Raw genomic sequence first — 14,206 nt, 5'->3', positions numbered from 1 at the left:
CTGAGTCTGAGAAGGCTACATCTTTTTCGGGTTTGAAGATTACTCCTTGGTAGGCCACGATCTCTTTTGCCGATATTTTCAACGGTGCGTTTAGTGTCAAAAACAAAAGGAAAAATGGTAGTGCTAGTATGAATTGCTTCCTCGGTATCCTTCCTCGAGCCGATCGTCTTAAACCAGTCCCATCCGGGGTTGCTGTTGGTATTCCTGGTTCCGGTACCGTCTCCTCTGCAGGCGGGGTCCCCACGCATGCATCACTTTCCTGATTCCGTTGACCATCGTCAGTTTCCGGGGTCGCTGACCCTTCTGGGGCGGCAGTTGGCGACGCCTCGTGTAAGTTAGATTGTGACGTTTCCGGGGATACATCCTTGCTGTCCGGCTTGGGGAGCGATGGCGGAGTTCCAACGACATCAATGAATGATTTCATACGCTCGACATGTACTATCTCTGTTTTGGGCGAGCGGCCTAGGCGTATTTCGTAGTTGCTTGGGGTGGTCTGGCGTACCACTTTATATGGACCATACCATCGATGCAAAAGTTTTTCCGACCTTCCTACCTTTCGAATAGGTTTGTACACCAGAACTTCGTCTCCAGGCAGGTAAGTGGGTGCTTCTCTCCTTCTTTTGTCATATTGTTCCTTTTGGTCACGGTGTATAAGGGCTGCGCGCTCCTGTACTAACAATCGGGCCTGTTGGAGGCGTTCGATTGCCCATTCCGTCGGATCCCTGTCCTTTGGCGACGCAGGGTTGGGATCCGCGCCCACCATAGCGTCGATGGGGAGAACGGCTTCTCTCCCATACACCAAGTAAAATGGCGTCTTTCCGGTGGTCTCTTGACGGCTGGTATTGTACGCGAACGTCACGTAGGGTAGTGACTCATCCCAGTCCCGATGATCTGAGCTGACATACATTGAAAGCATGTCAGACAGCGTGTGATTCAGCCGTTCCACCAAGCCGTTCGCTTGCGGACGATAGGCCGTTGTCATACGGTGGTTAGTCTCCATGGCCTTCACCACATGTTGGGTGAGTTCTGCGATGAAACAGCGGCCTCTATCCGTAGTTAGCTGGCGCGGGGCGCCATGACGTAACAACACACTTTTTACCAGGAAATCGGCCACTTCTTTGGCGTCGGCAGTCGGAAGCGCTCTAGTTTCTGCCCATTTCGTAACATAATCTACTGCCACGACGATGTGTTTGTTCCCCATTTTTGATAGTGGGAACGGTCCCAGGATATCTATTCGCAATCTTTCAAACGGACGTTCTGTTTTTATTACTTCCATGTACCCGGCTGGCCGCTGGTACACTGACTTACGTGATTGGCATTCTCGACAACTGCGAACGAATCTACTAACGTCTTCGTCCATTTTCCACCAATAGTAACGAGCTCGCACTTTCGCTAGAGTGCGTCTCAATCCGAGGTGCCCAGCCGTGATGTCATGATGGCAAGCGCGCATAACCTCTTCTATGAATGTTTGGGGTACACACAGTTTTAGGAGTCGTCCATCATCGAGGATCTTCTCGCGGAATAACAGGCCATCTTGAATCCGATACTGCCCTCGGAGTTTTCCTCGTTTGATTGCAGCAAACACTTGATCCCATTCCTCTTGCTGGGCGCGTTGTAATTTCTCTTTATTGTCATGATCGATACTTAAGGCTGCCACTATGCAGGTTAGTGACACATCTGTTTCTGTGACAATGTTGACTGGATAACGCGATAACGTGTCCGCATCCGTATGCAGTCTACCGTTACGGTGTACAATCCTTAGTAAAAATTCTTGTAATTGCAGGCTCCAACGAGCCAAACGTCCGGCCAGATCCTTTTTACTTAACAGCCAACAAAGCGCGTGATGGTCAGTCACAACCACGGTCTCAATTCCCCAAATGTAGCTTCTAAATTTCTTCACCGCCCAGACCATCGCGAGGCATTCTTTTTCCGTGATGAAATAATTGTTCTCGCCTTTTGTCAAGAGGCGACTCGCGTAGGCGAGGGGTCTCTCCACGTTGTCGATGCGTTGTAACAACACCGCTCCAAGACTGTAATCGCACGCGTCAGGATGGATCTCGAAAGGTTTGGAAAAATCAGGATAGGCTAACGTAGCGGCTCTGATCAGCGCTTGTTTTAATAAATTAAAGCTTTCTTCTTGAGGTTCTTGCCATATAAAGCATGCCCCTTTTTTAAACATGTCTGTTAGGGGATTAGCAGTGTGCGCAAACTGCGCAATGAATCGCCTGTAGTACGAACAGAGTCCGATAAAGCTCCTAACACATTTTAGTCGGTCAGCGGGTTTATGAAAGGAACACGGAGACGGAAATTTTTCAATTGCCTTTAGTTTTTCTGGGTCTGGGCGTATGCCTTCCCCGCTGATTACGTGCCCTAAGGTTTTTACTTCCCGGGCTGCAAATTGGCACTTTACTAGTTTGATCTTTAATCCAGCTTTGTGTAAGGCACTCAGTACCTGCCGGAGTCGTATTAGATGTTCCCTGGTATCCCCCGCGTAGATGATGATATCGTCTAGGTAGACGAGGCAGATCGTCCATCGGAGCCCGGCTAGTACCAGGTCCATCATCCGTTGGAATGTTCCGGGAGCGGAAGCTAATCCAAACGGCATTACCAAAAATTGGTAGAGCCCGTCGGGCGTGATAAATGCTGTTTTGGCTTTATCAGCTTCGTCCATAGGCACTTGCCAGTATCCGCTTTCTAAATCCATTGTCGAAAAAATGCAGGCGTTCCCCATCCTGGCTAGGGTTTCCTCAATCCGCGGTAGTGGGTAAACATCTTGCACAGAGACGACGTTTAGCTTCCGATAGTCCACGCAGAATCTCCAATTTCCATCTTTCTTTTTCACCAAGACAACTGGCGATGCCCAAGGGCTGGTGGAAGGCTCAATGACACCTTTTTCCAGCATCTCGTCGACCTGTCGCTGTACAATGGCTCGTTCTTTCCATGCGCTTTTGTACGGAGGTTGGTGAACTGGTGGTGTGTTACCCGTGTCGATTCGATGCTTGGCCACACGACAAACTCCCAGCTCACTATCGGCCAGCGCGAAGCATGAATGAAATTCTTCTAACAGGTCAATCAATCTCTCTGTTTCTGGGGGTGATAAGCTTTCGGCAATCCTAGCCCTGAATGTCTCCCTGGGAATAGGGGCGACGCTGGACGGAGAGAACTTTCCTCGACTGAGTGCCATTACGGCTAGATTCTCCTCGTCATCCTTTATTCCCATTTTCTCTTCCTCATCTATTGTCACCACAACAGGTTCTATTTCTTCCATCTGTCCCAAAACGGTCCCCTCTCGGATATAGGCTCTCTGGTACGTTAAGTTCACAACAAACACTCGGTTTAGCGGGGATTCACTGGACACAAGTACCTTCCCAGTAGTAATGCCTTTGACTCGAGCTAACTTGTCCGAAGGCTCTACCATCCAAATGTTTTTCTCTTGTGCGGTAAGCTCTACTTCCACTAGAGCAAAGGTTCTCGGTGGTAGCATTCTTCCTATCTTGGCTACCAGCTTTGGAGGCGAGATTATCTGCTCGTTGATTACATTCACTGGCAATTCACCTAGAGATGCCACTGCCCCCGTCTTCTTGTACTGAACCACCAATCGCTCAAACTGGCTTAAAAAATCGTTCCCTAACAGTAGTTCTATTCCTTTCATTTCCAAGAGAATCATTTTTCCACTGGCCTTGTGGCCCCGATGTTCAATTTCCAACTGAATGGCACCAAGAGGTTGTGTACTTTGACCATTTACCATAATGATGGCCGGTCCTTCCCATTCCACCAACGGTGCTTTTAGCTTTTCTTGCAGGCTTGGCGAAGCAACTGAAATTACGGCTCCAGTATCAATAACTGCCTTGACGGCCAATCCCTTACAGTTGACTTCTTCGAATATGAGACGCGGAGAGTAGGTCAAATAGATCGGTACGTTTTCTCCTTTATCCTTTATGCCCTCTTCGACTTTACAATTCTCTTCCCCTTTTTCTCCGAGCGATTCCATCTCACAGCCAGCCCCTTTGTCTTCATTTTCAGCCTCCTTAAGCTCATCTTTCTTCTTCCCTTTTTCTTCGAGTGAAATCATTCCCACCGCCATTTGACCCTGATCACGGTCCGCTGGAGGTCTAGAAACCGTTCTAGGGCTACGACTTTCCCTACTATCGTCCCTATTATAACGCGAGCGTTCTCGACTTACGTTTCTCCTCCCATCTTGGCTTCCATCTCGTCTCGAGTTCTCACGTCCGCGTCGGTCCACATCACGTCCATCTGGTCTCCTTTCGTTCTCCCTTCCTTCCCGACTGGGTGTTGGTGATCGTGGCCTTATATTACTCAAATCGGTCTCACAGTTACGAGCAATATGACCGGAGCGTCCGCATCGGTGGCAGATTGGCCTTCCGTCTGCTGTTCGGGAGGGTTTAGGTTTCTCCCCTCTCCCTCCCAGGCGTAGTTGTTTAGTGCCTCGTTCCAGCTCTTCTATCCGAGCTGCCATATCGCGTATTAAATTTTTTAACTCGTCATGCGACCCTTGGCGCGTGCCGTCTCGCTTTGCGTCGTACTCGTAGGCTTCTTGTTTCAACGGAGTTTGCCTTTCTTCGGAGTCAGCATACGTGACTCGCTTGGGTGGAATAGGATCCTTCGCTTGTCCCATAAAATTAACTGCCTGATTTGGTTTCTCTGAATCCTCATATGCCCTAGTATAAATCTTGAGTGCTTTCAAAAATTCATCTGTCGTCCGGGGCTGTTTAATGGTCATTTCTCGCTTCAAAGGCTGATTAAGCCCACGCAACAGATAATCTATTTTCTTCGCTTCAGGCATCCTTGGGTTCAACCTACGGCACTGATTTAGCACGTCGTAGAAATATCCTACGACCGTCTCCGAGGCCTCCTGTTTTCGGCTACGTAGCCTAGCTTTATGATAACGGTCGAAATCCTCCGATCGAAATGTATCTAAAAATCGGGTTCGTAGGCCCCTTATCCCGGGTTCGGCATCATCCGGAGCAACATCGTCCCAGACCACCTCCCCTAATTGACAAGCTAGCCAATCCTTTGCTGTACCTTCTAAGAATAAGCCAAAGTATTCCGCTTTCTCAGCGGGACCCCATCCATTGAAATTGGCGGTCCTCTCGAAACGTTCCATCCATTCAGCGGCATCGTCGTCTGGTCCTCCGCGGAAGACTGGTGCTTCACGATACTGCGATGGATGAGCCGGTGCACGCTGAACGGCTCCTCCTGCCTGTGCAGGCGCACGGGCGGGAGGTCCATCATTTCCTCTAAATTCAGCACGCTGGGCCATTTCAAGCGTTGGTACTATCACGAGTGGTAAAGCTCCAGAAAAATCGTCTAACCCCTTATCACTTCCTTCCCTTGAGCACTCGTTAAAGATTCCTTGCTTTTCGGCTACCTCCTGTTGCTCCCTCGGATCAATACACGTTTGTTCTCCTACACCACTATCTCTCGATCTTGCTTCCTGAACGAGCTTCCGATACCTACAAGAGGAATTTGTCCTCGCGTTCGATTCTCCGATCGGGTTCAGTGATACGATTTCTCTTCTCGGAATGGTATGGCCGATCGCTTGGGCAGTCTGTGCCCCTACTTCTGTAACTCTCTTTAGAGCTTCCGCCTGACTTCCGTCAAGACCAACGCTGCGTTGTCCTTCCCCGCTTATCGGGGACGCGGCTAACCCTCGTAAACGCCTGCTCTGCCTAGGCGGATCCGTACTCATCCACCGAGCTACGTCTCTCTCTCCCACCCAATGGTAGGCCTGTCGGGCTTTTACTACGCGCTTTCAACAACTTACTCGGACGGGTCTTCAACCTAACAGCGAATCAAGGAAATCGGCCAGGTCTGTGGTCCTGTACCACGGCAATTTAAGGCACTTTCTAGCCGGCCGGTCACACTTCCCAAGGACCCCTAAACAGCACCTGCCTCCAAGTTCCTTATTCAAAAACTCCCCAAGACCCGTGCGAAAAGAACAACAATTGCGCTTACCTTACTCAGCCTAACAGGTGGTACCCTGCATCTCCACCATGTCACGGACGGATCTTGTACCAAGATAGAGACGTCGTGCTTCAGATTAAAAGATAATGTGTATTTCACCAAAAGGATTAATAACACAACTGCAAACTAATTGCCCTAACCAATTAATCAAAAAGCCACACAGAAGTGCAATATCGCCCCTTTTATATCCGGCGACGAGGGTGGTGCTCCAATGGACGGCCATAATTGGGGCGGGATTTCCGTCCTAGCGCTGTTGTCGCTACTGCAGTGGCGAATCGGATATTGCCAACGTAACAATATATTTAGTTTCCGATGCAACAAATATTTAACCTTCAACTAGGATGGGAAGCGATACTTTGAAGAAGTATCGGTATCGTGGTACCGAATTTTCGGGAAAAAATCGCGATACTGAATCCATCCATTGAATTCATCACTGAAAATTTTAAAGAAACGCAAACCACTTCTTGTCTGTACGTGCATAGGGCCACATACGTCTGAATGAATTTGTTGTCTGACTTCATAGGCTCTTGTCCTACAGACACGAAAAGGGGATCTCTGCCTTTTTCCGGATACACAACTAAGACAGGGCTACGTTGGAGTGATGTCGTTGGCTGGTAGTATGAAGCCATCTACTGCATGATTGGATGACATTTCCTAGATTATAATAAAGAGTTTTTGTTATAAGATGGAAAGTTAATCTGATTTGATGCTTGGTCATGTAAATTAAAACAAACTACATCGATACGAAAGTAATCGAATATCTTATTAAACAAGGAAACCGTCTTTCTCCTTCAGTGCGCGCATTTTCAATTGATTTAGCTTAGGATGATTATTTAACTAATTTATATCCAAATATCTCGAAATAATTGCATGCCCTTTCTAAACTCAATCTAATAAATGATACCAATGCCTCTTAAGTTTCAAGGGGGCACCCAGGTTTGAACTGCGGACCCTACGATCTGCAGTCGTATGCTCTACCAGTGAGCTATACCCCCATTACACAACAATGGTCAAACAAATAAATTCCTGTTAGAAAATTAAAAATAAATAACAAATTTCGTTATTTTATGAGCATTCGACAGGCAACATTGCGATGGTCAGGTTAACTTATCTTTTATGGCATTGGAGTTTCCTGTACGCTTTAATTATTCAGTCATCTTTCTCTTTCGCTTTAGTATACAGTATTAAAATAGAGAGTATTTGTTCCAAAGTGGCAAGTTAATCTGATTTGATGCTAAGTCTTGTAAATTAATACAGCCCCCCACCCAGATAGTGAAGCGTCTGAACATATTTCAATATCGGCTTTTCGTGGAAAGAATACCTTCCCATTTGTTAGTTCCAAATTCGCCATCCACCATTTGAAGTCGGCTTCCGCCTCAGACGACAACTTGCATTTGCTACTGAGATCACCGTTCGCCTTCGTGGATTCTAATAGATAAAAGCGCTGCATGCGTCTATAGTGAGACTGTGCAAAAGGAATGGTTGGAATAGCCCACGTGAAATTTCCTAAAATGGAAACCACCTTGCGTAAGGCTAGCTGTTTGGCGCCCAATGCGTCCTCACATAGTCTTTTCACCTCCCGCACCTTGATACCGGGCAGCGCGTATGACATTTTCACAGAATCAACCATCATACCTAAGTACTCAATTATTTGGGTGGGGACGACTACTGATTTTTCCAAATTAATCAAAAAACCTAAGGCTTGTAAAAGACTCAAGGTTTTTGTAAGATCAGTGCGAAATGTTCAAAAGTAGGATGTCGTCTAGAAAAATAACTAGTCTGAGACCTTGTCGTCTCAGAAAGGCTACCACTACTCTCAGTAGCTTCGTAAATATCCGAGGGGCAGGGGAAAGGCCAAAAGCCATGCAACAAAACTGATAAATACGCCCCCTCCATGCAAAGCGCAGGTACTTTTGGTGAGAAATATGCATTGGAATTGTTAAGTATGTGTCCTTGAGGTCTAACTTAATGAACCAGCCCCCTTCCCTAACGATAAACCGGACGGTTTCTAGGCTTTCCATTTTAAAATATTGGCACTCTATGAACCTGTTAACTGGCTTTAAATTCACGATCGGTCGAAATCCCCCAGCCTTCTTGGCACGCAAAAGAACGAACACACAAAACCCTCTGAATTATCCGTAACTTCGGAGATAGCTTGTTTGCCTAATAGGTTAACTACTTCGGCGTCGCAAACCGCCTGCATCTCCTCTGACATAACTACGGAATGTGGAGGAAAGTGTTGCAACGGAGGCGAAATAAAATTCAGTCTTACGCCGTTAGCTACCGCATCGAGCACCCAAGGGTCGTTACTAATCGATGCCTATTTTTCCGAAAAATAACGCAACCTATCCCCGATTTCCACTGCTTTAAGGACGGGAATAGCTAGGGGAAAAAAAACCTGAGGTCTTAATAATTCATACCTTCCTCTGGAGCTACCGCGCCCATGGCCACCTCTCGGATCGTTTCTCCCTCTGCCCGCGTTTCGAACCGCTGGATGGAAATCGTCTCCATAATCCCGTGGGACCAGATTATCGACGAATTGGCTGTACCGAACCATCCTAAGCGGGTTTCTTCTTCCCCGGGAAGCGGCAGCTGCCGCTTGATCCCGCTTTGCTAGAGCCTCATCTTGGCTTGCTTCCTTAAGCATGTGGCTCAGAAACTCACCGGTGAAAAGGTGCTCGCGGGCCTCCTTTGCGGTAGTGAAATTGGATTCGTCTTTCAGCAAATAGCCAACCCTAGGGTCTGTGGCGCTGACTACTGCTTCTCGGCGCTTTCTTGAAATGTGCGCAAAAGCTCTACCCCACTGTTGTAAGGCTGCTTGTAATGAACGGCGTACGCGAACACCTGCTGGTGTATCGTCCGGGGTAGCTGACACCCGCGCGTATAAGTCGATCAATGGTGGGCCGATGTCCATAACTTTCAGCTGAGTTTTCACTAAGGTCTCCTCCATTGAGTTGACTGTTTTAAGGGCGTTCTTCTCTTTCGCGCGCCTACTCATCCACCCATCTAACTTCGGGGGTTTAAGAGAAAAACCTTCCTCCTCAAAGAGCAACGGAAATTCTCTTGACACTAACTTTGACTGATCCGTCGAAACCCCAACCGCTAAGAGCGATGCAATCTCACGGCAGATTTCTTTAGGAATAACGGCCGCGGAAAACGATGCCGGATCTCGAGATGCTACTTCTGGCGGTTGCGGGGAAAGCGGCGTTGGTAAAATTGCACCCGTCACTTCCGTACCTGGCATACTTGTCAATACTTCGGTCGGTAGCTCTTCGGCGCACCCGGGGCGCCATGAACGTCCTCGCTCCACCGTCTCCTCCTCTTCATACCACTCATCCGTTACCTCTTGCCTATCATCATCGTAGATAGCATCGGAGTCGATCGTATAGGTATACGGATCGTCGTGAAATTCGGGGATGCAAAAGGTCGTGAAAACCGATGGGGCTCAAACTGCGCGTCGTACCGTTGACTGTATACATCACTTCTACCGTAGTACTGAGATGATTCATCAGCCAAGCTATAGTCCAGTCTTCTAGGCGATCTGCTACGAAAGTCGCTGTGATTACGCTGTAACTGACGCTCGTGCCACAAGCGTTCTCTAAGCTCACGATCCCTGAAAAACTGTTCACGCCGGCGATCACCTTCGTAACTGAAAGGAACTTGGTCGTTATAATAATTGCGAAAATTTCTCGAATCACCACGTGGGCCTAGCCCCGAACGAGGGAAATTTTGTGACATGTCTAGACAAGAGCTAAAAAACGTCTGATCGGAGAGGGCGGTTGCAGGTGGCGAGGAAAGAAAGTCTTTAAAAGAGCTAAATAGATCTCGTCTACACCCTTAGGGTCTAAAGTAAGTTACTTTCGTAGGTATAATGCAAACCGAAGAACCCTTTTTTTAAATGCAAAATGTACCTACTCTAGCCTCACCTTATGGAATACCAGGAGCACCCCAAGTGTTGTGGTATGCAACTTCCAATTGTCAGCTTTAAAAGTATCACTGTTTACCAACTTTAGCTTCGCTGAAGAGCTGATGAGTCCTCCATGGTTGATGCCGAAAAATTCCATCAATTATTCTTCCAATTTCAAGAAACAAGGCACTTGAAAACCCAACCTTCATCAGACTACTTTTCCGAGCACTGTATACACAAAACAACGCCAACAATAGTACGGCAAGCGTCTTCACAGATGGCTCCCGTGACTACGAGGACAACTCCACAGCATGCGCCATCTACTGCCCAAATGTTCAACTAAAAAAAAAAGCATGGAAATTCTCTAGTGATACAAACATTTTCACAGCCGAACTGATGGCTATTCTAAAGGCCATAGAATACACTGAAAACGGCCCAGCGCAGCTGATCAGGATCTTCTCGGACACACTCAACGCCATCTCAGCCATCAACAATTTACACCCTAGAAATGAACTAGTCATTAAGATTCGGAATAGGGCTCTAAGTAGCTCTTCCACCGGCGCAAAAGTTGTTCTCTACTGGATTCCCAGTCACGTAGGTATCCCAGAAAACGAACTTGTGGACCGTCTGGCAAACGATGCAAGAACGGACCCCAGCTGTAAAAAAATCGACTACGCCGACCCGTCTAAACTCGCATCAAATGTATTCCGCAGAGCTTGGTCCAAACTGATGACTTCATACCTGGAGAGTCACTATAGTTTCTTTGATTACCACCCCAGGAACTCGCTTTCTCCTGAGCCTTGGATGGTGCATCCTGGCAGACTTAAAAACAGCATTCTCCACAAACTCCGCTCGAACCGTCTACGTTTAAACGCTCGAGTCTCGAAATTTGATCCCTCTGTATCCCCAAACTGTAGCTATGGATGTCCTGTACAGGAAACTCCCTCCCATCTTTTAATAGAATGTCCCTACATCGCTGCCGAAAGAGAGGAGCTAAAAAGCTTCCTATCGGAGCTCAAACTGCAGCTGAACCTGTCCACTCTTCTTCATCCACCGCAAAACTGTGACAACCACGCCAAACTCAAGATCAGGGACCTGGTGTTAAATTTCTTCTGGAAATCAGGAATTCAGGAACTTCACAAACGCTGGTGAACCAAGTCAAAGTCCCCTCATCTACTCAGGTAATTTTCCGGTGCTAATTTTGGTCTCCTAGGACGACCCGTTCCCGATATGGCAACGCCACACGGGAGGCGCCTTAAACAACATTTAAAAAAAAAAAGTTGTTGTGGTGTTTATAAGTATTATTATTCACATTGGTTAAGCTGTGTACCGTGGCCAGATACGTATATACATATTAAAACTACGATGGGATTTCAGTTAAATCAGCTCAAAGGTGTTTTTTAGTTACCCAATATGGTACGGGAAAGTGCCATCAAATTACTGTAGGAACGCTTAGCTCCACAGTAGCTCCTACAGTAAGATGAGATAAACATAAACTTGTAGGTCGGCTTGACCTGTGCAATTCTTCGTTCAATGAAATAACATAACAGAAATATCTTTATTTTATTGCAACCAAAGGGAACAAATCAAAGAAAAACAAAAGGGAAAGTAAAATATACAGTCGCCACCAGAAGAATTGGATCACCCCCGTCCAATTTTGTTGTTTTAACACGCGTAGGATAGGCCCTACGGTGTCTCACGCCGGAATTTTTTTCGTATAGAAATATTGCTCGGAAAATTATCGGGTTTGTTGCATTCGAAAGATAAAGGAATGCTCTTTAACTCCAATTTTTTATGTAAAATCCGTTCAGGATTCTATGAAATAAATCATAGACATAAAATATTGGATCACCCCTAAAATCGAACGCATGGAGTGTCCCTACCCGCGGCCTAGCCCTAGGATATGGGGGTGGCAAAAAAAAATTCACGATAATATTGTCGCGACCATTGAACCAAATGTCTCCAGTGTCGGCCAGTCACGCCACGTCCGCCGAGATCGGTCAACGACACACGAGATCGGTGTGGGCGGACGGTGACCGGATTCCTTCCGGTCGGGATCGGCCCATCAGTTGTATTGTGGGAGACTGACCGCTGTTGCTTATGGTCAGTCTTCATGGGGACTCTGTAATAGTTGGTAGACGCAGAAATACACTTCGGTAGTCGTTGACGCGACAATATACAATACGTCCCATAATTCGAGCAGAACGTGTATAGCATGTAAAACACAGACGAGACTTCCACGCTAAATGCTGACTTCTAAAAGAAGCTGTAGCGCCACTTGTCGATCCCATAGAGGAATGGAACACAAACTATCTCTAAATAAGAAAAGGAGTTCCCGTAATTTTTATTGGTAGGAAAATTTAAAAAAAATTTAAAATCCGTACTCGAAAATAATGGAACGCAGAAATAAGACAGATTTGTTGAGCAACCTGAATCAGAGTCATATGTGCTATTATTCACTTGATGTAGAAGGTGAAAGATAGACGCGAGAGGTCAACTGCGATGTGATTCTAGTGCGTGAATCAGCATCTCAAACCAGGCAACCCCATCTTCGCCTATTGCAAAACAAGGTGTTAAACATTTTGCCGGCTATAGTAGAATCTTTTGTTTACCTGATTGCCATACGCGACGGAAAAATGCAAACAGAAAGTTAAGTGCAGCATTAGATCCTACTTCAGTTAAGGAAGCAACAATTGTGTGAGGTGACGACGCAGGATTTTTACTCTTCTCTGATGAAATGCTGGCTATTTCTTCATACACCCTTGCATGTACAGTCTATCGCTATGAATACAGTTGTAAGAAAACAAGACTAAAAGGAAAGACTACTACCATTTTCTCTGGATATTAGATTTATCCAGTTCGTTTTTATTCAGATTTCCAATCCCTCGAGTTCTTGAATCCTCCGCAAGGCGAACTTTCCTCCCCTGTTCAATGTATCGACGGGAAAAGGATGAGTTACTTCGTTAAATTTTGAAGATTCAAACTGCTTTGTGAAGATCTGATACAGAGATCCTCTAACTGTGTCACAAGATTCTTTCTACATTCTATCACATCCCTCAAACCTAAAAATAAAAGGTGAGTAATCTTCAACCAACAAATAATAATGTAACAAATGTAAATCAAATCTACCAGCAACCTTGTTCCATGTCCATGTGTTACGAAATTTTATAACTAGTTTCTCAGTACATAAAGATCCAATTGAGCTTTGGGACATGCTTTGACATTTTAACTCACATTCCCCATCGCAGCATGCACAAGGGAAATTTCCACTTGGACTTCTTATTGATTTGTTATTTGTAGCTTCAACCAACAGATTAATCTGTTCAGATGTCAGTATCCCATTTTTTCTCTAGTTTGTTCCAGTTTTCATTTAAACACTGCCATTCAAGTAGTAATTGGAGATCAAACTTTATGCCAAGATGATGGCCACTTTGAAATGGACTTTTTCTTAGTGCTGAAACAATTGCCAAACTATCCCTTTGAAAACGCATTTGGCTGGAGTCACAAAAAAAGGCGGTATACTCGTTTAGACACCTTTCTTTCAAAAAAAAAAAGAAATACGTCAATACTAACGATAAATCTAATTTAAGCATTAAACCAATTTACCCACGATCATAGAGCACTATGAAATTAGGCTAAGAACTGGTTTCTTAACCTCATCGTCACGTATATCTAGCCATACGTCTATTGCCTAAACAGAAAGTGATTGTCACAGCTTGAATACAAAAAATTATATACTTGATTGAGAGCTGTGATGCGATTAGGTACGTCTGCTAGTCTTTGGCAGCGCCGGGTTGTCAACAAAATCTCCATACTTCCGTATGGAGAACAGACTGCAGTCCTGGTGCAATCTATTGCAATGAAAGCTTTCGTTGCGCCAAGGGCCTTTTTCTCCTATTGTAACGAAATGTTTCGTTGCGCTAAGACCCTTTTTCATCCTTTTTTTCAAACGCTGCAGCGGCGCTTGGGGAGCTTGGACTACGCAAAGGTTTGCTGTTGAAATCGTTTGTAGTAAAAATCGAAATTGTCGTAAAAAATTCATTTTTGAACATCTGATTTCTCCAGCCCCAATAGGTCCTCCAACTACTTAGCTTCAACAAATATACTGTACCTTTTGGCTTGAACTTTTGACATGCCTTGCTGTTTATCCAATATAACACTGTCAATTTTTCTTATTCTCAGATATAGTTTTGAATTCCATCGTAAAACCATTTGTTTCAAATTATAAGCGTATTTTGCCGCGCAATTCGTCACTTTTTATCATGCGCTACCGTTTATCTTATTCACCCTATTTTACGCTTTTTTCCCTTCTTT

The 14,206-nt window shown here is 45.7% G+C and overlaps 1 non-coding gene across 1 annotated transcript; it reads right to left on the bottom strand.

Annotated features, from left to right (window-relative positions):
* Positions 1-6,908: 6,908 nt before the first annotated feature.
* Trnac-gca (transfer RNA cysteine (anticodon GCA)) lies at positions 6,909-6,980 on the bottom strand. Its single transcript has one exon. It is a non-coding gene; the product is annotated as a tRNA-Cys (tRNA).
* Between the last annotated feature and the right edge of the window lie 7,226 nt (positions 6,981-14,206).

The sequence above is a fragment of the Daphnia carinata genome, unplaced genomic scaffold, assembly GCF_022539665.2.
Source record: "Daphnia carinata strain CSIRO-1 unplaced genomic scaffold, CSIRO_AGI_Dcar_HiC_V3 NW_026453025.1, whole genome shotgun sequence".
Classification (NCBI taxonomy): Eukaryota; Metazoa; Arthropoda; class Branchiopoda; order Diplostraca; family Daphniidae; genus Daphnia; species Daphnia carinata.
This window is presented reverse-complemented; position numbering and strand designations above follow the sequence as displayed.